The sequence below is a fragment of the Drosophila biarmipes genome, chromosome 3L (genome assembly GCF_025231255.1).
Source record: "Drosophila biarmipes strain raj3 chromosome 3L, RU_DBia_V1.1, whole genome shotgun sequence".
Classification (NCBI taxonomy): Eukaryota; Metazoa; Arthropoda; class Insecta; order Diptera; family Drosophilidae; genus Drosophila; species Drosophila biarmipes.
This window is the reverse complement of record NC_066613.1, coordinates 6,913,496-6,919,864: the sequence shown is the minus strand read 5'-3', so window position 1 is coordinate 6,919,864 and position 6,369 is coordinate 6,913,496. Positions and strand designations below refer to the sequence as shown.

General features: G+C 44.3%; 1 long non-coding RNA gene across 1 annotated transcript; it reads right to left on the bottom strand.

Annotated features, from left to right (window-relative positions):
• Window positions 1-1,601: 1,601 nt before the first annotated feature.
• On the bottom strand, window positions 1,602-4,427 carry LOC127010882 (uncharacterized). The gene is made up of 3 exons (XR_007763747.1): window positions 4,324-4,427; window positions 1,906-2,070; window positions 1,602-1,842 (listed from the first exon to the last, which is right to left on the bottom strand). It is a non-coding gene; the product is annotated as an uncharacterized LOC127010882 (long non-coding RNA).
• Between the last annotated feature and the right edge of the window lie 1,942 nt (window positions 4,428-6,369).

Below are 6,369 nucleotides of genomic sequence, written 5' to 3'. Positions count from 1 at the left end.
GCGACACGCCCCCCAAATGAGAACAGTGGCGTAGTTAATATGTAATCCCCGACACGTGGAGTAAATTACGTTCCTTGAAGGGCTGCCATTAGGAAGAGTGCGTCTTGGACACTCCCCACAATCACTGGTGATGCACCATGAAATACGATTGGGGTGGAGAACACCTTCCTACTTTTATTACATTTTGGGTGTTAGTCAGTAGTCAGTCAAATAATGATCTTAGCTATCTAACACATTACATCTTAGGAACAATATTATTATAGTTAGGATCCCATATAGAAAACGTGCATACTTTTGGGATCCTCATCCCAAACACCCACTTAAGTAACTAAATAAATAAAATATATTCACTTCGAAAGTTATGCTTAGAAGTACTTATAAAGCCAAAGTACTGATGAGCTAATCTCCTTCCCACGTTAAGATCTCGGGGTAGCCATTGTCGCTCTGTGCAATACAAGCCATAAATATTTTTATGTAACCTACATTTAAAGAGGCATGACGAAATGTTAACGCAAGAGTTGTCCCTTCCGTGAAGATTCATTGTGAAACTGGCGCCATTCAATGTGATTTCTCCTCGAGTCCTCCGCCTCCGACAATTGCTTCTTATCGGCGAGACAGTTGTGAATGACAATTTTGGACAATAGCTCGGCTGTGGGTCGTCGACGCGGCACCGTCGCCAGCGGGGGCTATATATGGTTATAATTGCCGGGCAGGTCGGGATTACACGACAGGTCGACCTGTCTGCAGCCACTGCCCAGGACCAGCTCCTCCCCTCCTCCTCCTCCGCCGTCCATCGCAGCGTATCTGTTACACAGAGTAATGATCGTAATGTCGCACAAGTATCTTTAAGATGCATTCGATACTTCAGAATGAACTACCTGCCTGGATCTGGATGTGGCATCCGTTGTCCGTGTCCGCCGTCCGGCGTCCGCTGTCCAGTGTCCCATGTCCCATGTCCCTCGTCCATCGTCGGGGCAACAGCAAAAGGGCTAGTTAATCTGTGCCGACCTCGATAACGTTTTAGTGCTCAATTTTGATTCTACGCCCTTTGTGGTTTGGGTCTTTACAACTGTTTATGCCTTTTATGATTTCGTCGTGGCCGTTTCGTTGCTGTTCCAAGACTTGGGCTTGGGCTTGGGCCTGGTCGGCCGGTCCCAAAGAGTCCAAAGTGGTCCTTACCTCTGGGCCTGTTATGGCCGTAATTTAATATCCTAGCTGGCATTGGACTTTGTTTAATCATGACAGCCGACCGACTTACTCGGCGACACAGTGGTTATCGACGAACGCTATTGGCGTTACGCCGCTCGCTGTTTCACACTTTGCCCGGGGCCTTGTTTAGGCCCACTGTTTCGGCTGTTGCGGGATTCGTGTGCGCGGCCATTAAGGTTTTGGGTCCACCTCCCACCCCTCCGATTCCCATGTGTCCACTTCGATCCTAACCGAGGCGGCCAAAAACGGAGCCGAGAACCTTCCCATTTCGGCGCTCATTTAAATATTTTATCATCGCCGCGCTGGCAAGACACTAAAGAGAACTTTATATCTTTTCGGTTCGCTACGTTTTATCACTCGAATGAACAAAAACATTTGTTACCAATCAGAGTTCTTAATTTTACGGCCTGTGTTTGCGACAAAAGTGCCGCTCTCCCTCGGACACTGGGCACTGGGCACTGGACTCGATCGTTAGTCGGCTTTGTCGCAGAAATTAGCCGCGAGTTCCTTCAGAGCTCGTATGGCCGGTATCTTAATTGGCTTTGATGCTGCGATGGCTTTTCATAAACGTCGGCCCGGACATCTCCGAGTCCACACTCGTATAAACACGGGCCGCAGCGGCGGAACTGGTATCTGGGAGTGGAAAACAAACACATGTGCTTAAGAGATAGCTAAATTATTTTAAAGCTCATTTACTTATGTACATCCAGCGACTCGGGATCGGGTTACAATAACTTTCGATGGCGAGTGGATCGGGTAGCGACCGTGTACTGCAGACCCTTCCAGGGAATTGGGGATTCTTCAATTAGGCTTCGGTATAACACGACTTGATGACTGAGTGGGTAGCTTGGCGTCCTATTCCTGTAAGGGAAAGATATAAATGCGTACATTAAGATGTTTAATTTGCATTGTTTAGATACTTTTTAAGTTTGGCTAGCAAATCGTTAAAATAGCAGGGAAAGTCCTTTTTCTTTGCAACCTTAAAAGAATTCTTAATATTTCACAAGCTTACGAGTTAGATAACTAATTTCAATAAAATCAATACAAAATGTTAAATTTTATTAATAACATTACTCATTTATATCAAACATTGTTCCAGGTAAGTTCATTAATGGTCTTGGAAGCAATTTCAAGTATGGCCTATTGTGAATGCATATATTTATTCCTATCGATCTACCTGACGTTTACCCACAAGGGATAAAACACACATTTCAATTATTTATGGGGGCTTTTCTTTGGGAAACACACGAAGTTAATAGATGCAGCGCACAAAGAGAAATTGCAACAATTGACAAATTGCGGCGCATAAATTTCCCCACCGAAGCGGAGGGATGTCAACTGTCCCCTGCCTTCTGGCGTGGATAAAATGTAGAGCGTAGCCTTTGTCTTTAGAATTATGTTAACTAGCCGAGGAACCGATCGTGCGGGCTCGAGGGGCAGCACATAATTTATTCATACGTCAAACGACTGTCCATTTAAATGCGAGCATTATTCGCAGTCCCGGTCCCCAGTTCACGGGATGTGGATGGTGCATGGTGCACGGTATATGGTACATGGGGTATGCTATATGGCCAGTGCAGTGCCACACGAGAGGGAGGATGAGTGGAGGGAAACGCAAATAAAACGCAGCATATTGGGAAAATTTCACGGTCTTTTGCCCGCCAGCCAACTGGTCATCGGTCGCCGCTCGCTGGCCAGGGGCTAATTTATAGGGCGATTCGGTGGGTGTTTGTCCGTTTGTTTGTCCGCTGCCCGTCCCCTGCCCACATATTATACCGTTTCAGATTCAATTTACGGCGGGGGAGTGGTGCGGCGGAGTGCGTTAGGGCCAGGTAAATTGAAAATGGACATTTGTAGTTTGATACCCATTTGGAGTAGGACAAGGGCTATCTGGTCCCTGGGCCCGCGCTGCAAGTGGTTGATCAGGGTCGACTTTTCGGCTTAGATAAGCTGCTCCTGCTCCTGCTCCGGCTGTCCTTCCCCCACCGGTGTCTCGACAATGACAGACGGCGGGCAGGGGTTCAAGTTAGGGGTTGCTTTCTGAATGGGTTACTGGTTTTCGACATGCAGATGTGACGGGCGCGGATTTGTTTCGTGTATCTTTACGACAACTTGATTTTTTGTCAACGCGATGCGCTTTTCGGAAATCCTTTTAGGCCTGATGGGCCGCCGTTCCGTCGCGAGTGCATTTGACACTTTGTACTTGATGGATTACGTTAATTATTGATTAAATGGGCTTGTACTTGTCAGGACAAAGTAAAATCCATTAGGTATTTGAATATGGGCCCGGGTCGCTGTGGCGAAATTAGATTTAAATTTTTTCGGATTTTATAATTTGACATGAACGGGCGCGCGTTTGATGGATGCCCTGCCACAGGATCGGCCAATAAAAACCGAAACTCTGAGAAGAGGGTCTCCTGTCCCCCCGGGATACTTGCCGCGGTGACATTCCGCTGCTGCGCCTCCAAGCGCCAGTCGCTCGCATCGCACACCTTCGGGCGCGGATACAGATACAGATACGCCGCAAATGGGATGCATCTGGACGCTGGCCTCGGATCCCAGGCCCGCGAACGGGGGACACGCACTAAAAAGCCGGCTGCGGCGACTCAGATTGAGGAGATAAGGCGCGGCGGCTCTTTGCGAGATGCCGCGTCGTTATTTTTCGGTTGTCGCTTCATCTGCTCTGATTAATTCCCTCTGATGAAACGCCGCTCCCAGTCGCCAGCCACTTGATGCTGCGGACGGCGTACAGTTGCGGTTGAGATTGCAGAAGTTTCAGAGTATGAAAACGTAATAGGGCTTATGATATCAATTAAAAACCAAATACTGTTTTAAATTATATTAAAAAACTAAATAATCGAGGCATTATTTTATTGAAGTGTATTTTAACAGGCGCTGCGTTAAAATTCTATAAGAAATAAGAGTTATTTCAAAATATTTATGTTGGCATAGGTTAAGGGAAGTTTTATTTACAAATTATAAAAAAGTTAAATTGCATAGTTTGCTGACTTAAGTGCTGATCGAATAAAATAAATAAAATAAAAATAATGCAGTTTATTTAGTCAGGATATACTTTATCTACAAAGTTTGTAATTACAACTTTACCCCAAATACCTCCGAAGTGAGTGAGAGATCCCTGCACTATTTTCGTGGCCGCCGCTGTAGGATGTCGCGGTGGGCTCTTGGCATTTCAAATGGGGAACTTTGATTTATCGGCATTCCGCCGACAGCGCCGCCATTTTGGACGGGCTCGTAGGTGCAGCTTGAAGTTGCACCGAAAGTTCCTTCCGGAGCTTTTCGGGACGGCGGGAGCTTTTGTGCAAGCACGGACCCGATGGTTCGACTTTTCCAACTGCATTGGGTCGAAAAGCCGCCTCGAAAAGCGCGCAGTCTCTTCGACTTTTCACGGAAAACTCCCAACACATTGGCACAGCTGGCTAATCAGCAGAAAATTTCCTGGCTACCCGAAATTTCCCTGTATTTCCCCCCGCCGCAAAAGTCCCAAGCGCTTCCGACGTTTTGGCTCCGCCTGTTAAAAAATGGCTGCGCATTTATCTGCGGCCTGCGCAGCGCGGGAGCGAGCGAGACGGCCGTAGGGCGGCGGCTGTCCCGCTCGCACCCGCTTTTCCGTTCCCCTCAACGAATACCAACACGACGGAGCGTGGTACGCGATACTGGTTTGTTTTCCTTTTTCGCTCCGCTGTAATCCGTGCAAAACTTTAATTGGTGTTTTGCACTTCTAATGGATCCTGGGAGTGTATTAGAGGCGAGTGCCCAGAAAGAGACATTTGTATACACTCGCAATCGCCGAACACGTGTAAATGTGTGTGCACGTAACCGGGGGTTAAGTGCCCAAAGCCAGCGATAATATTGATCTGCGATATGTGTCACTCCACGTCGCAGATTTATGAGCCCCAGCGGCGCAAGCGAATCAGTCAAGCGAAATGTGTTTGGCTCTATTTACGCGCAGTTCGCCAAGTGTTTTAACTGATTATGCACCTTTCACAGGGTAAGGATAAGCCCACAGAAGGCATTAACCTTATAAATAACCAATGCTGTTCGTTCTTGACTCCGATTTTGATAGGAAACGGACAAACTTTATTTGAGCATTGTTAGACTAGTTTTAACTGATTTTTCACTTTCATAACGTAATGATAAAACAAAGAGAAAGCAATTCATTATATAAACAACCAACGCTGTTAGTTGTTGACTAACACACTGTTGTCAAATTATATTTAAAGACCTTCGACTACAAAAAAATTATTGCGACAACATTATAGTAGTGGTTTTCTTAGTAATCACTTTAATATGAACAAAATTAAATTTGAACATATTTAGAGTGGTTAAATATTCTGTATACATATATAACAGAAAATTGGAATTCACTAATTTTAAATTCTTCTGGAACACTAGTGCTGTACGTTACCTTGTTAATTTTTTAAGAAACAGCATAGCCAAATAAATTTTTATATAATTTTTGTTAATGTTTTCACATTTTATAAATATGGATTATGAACTATCAGTTTATTTCTGCTTAAAATTGCAAAATAGGAATCAAACATTTAAGTAACATTCTTTTTAACCGACACAACTTTGTTTAAGGTTTTGATTTTTATATTAAAATGTGGAGTAACGTATCCCATAATAGGGGATGAATGCATGCTTTAAATCAACCAATTTATTCTTCAGCCAACACACATCCTATTTCTTCCGCCCAAAATATTTCGGAAGACGAAATTGACTTGTTCGGAGAACACTCTAAAATAAGAATCTAATTGTTTCATTTCAAAGCGAAACAAATTGTTTGTGTCGCGCCGTTGGATGTTGGATAATTCATTTTTATTAAGAGGAACTGTCACTCAAAGAGGGCCGTCTTATCCAAATGTGTTGATATTCCAGTAGGGGAAGATAAATCTGTTGTGAATATTGTGAACGACAGCTTGCTCGCCAGACTTTTTACTTTTAGAGGAATGTGCTTTGTCAGATGGAAATCAAAGAGAAATAAAAATGGACCCAAAAATAAAGGTTTTTTTAAGTTCACAAAAGATAAGTTATTTTATAGGAACAAAAAATACACTTGCACCTGAAAACCAAACTATCTTGTGATGTCATGGAGCTATCATTTGAATTATTTAGACGACCTTTAAGTATCTATATGAT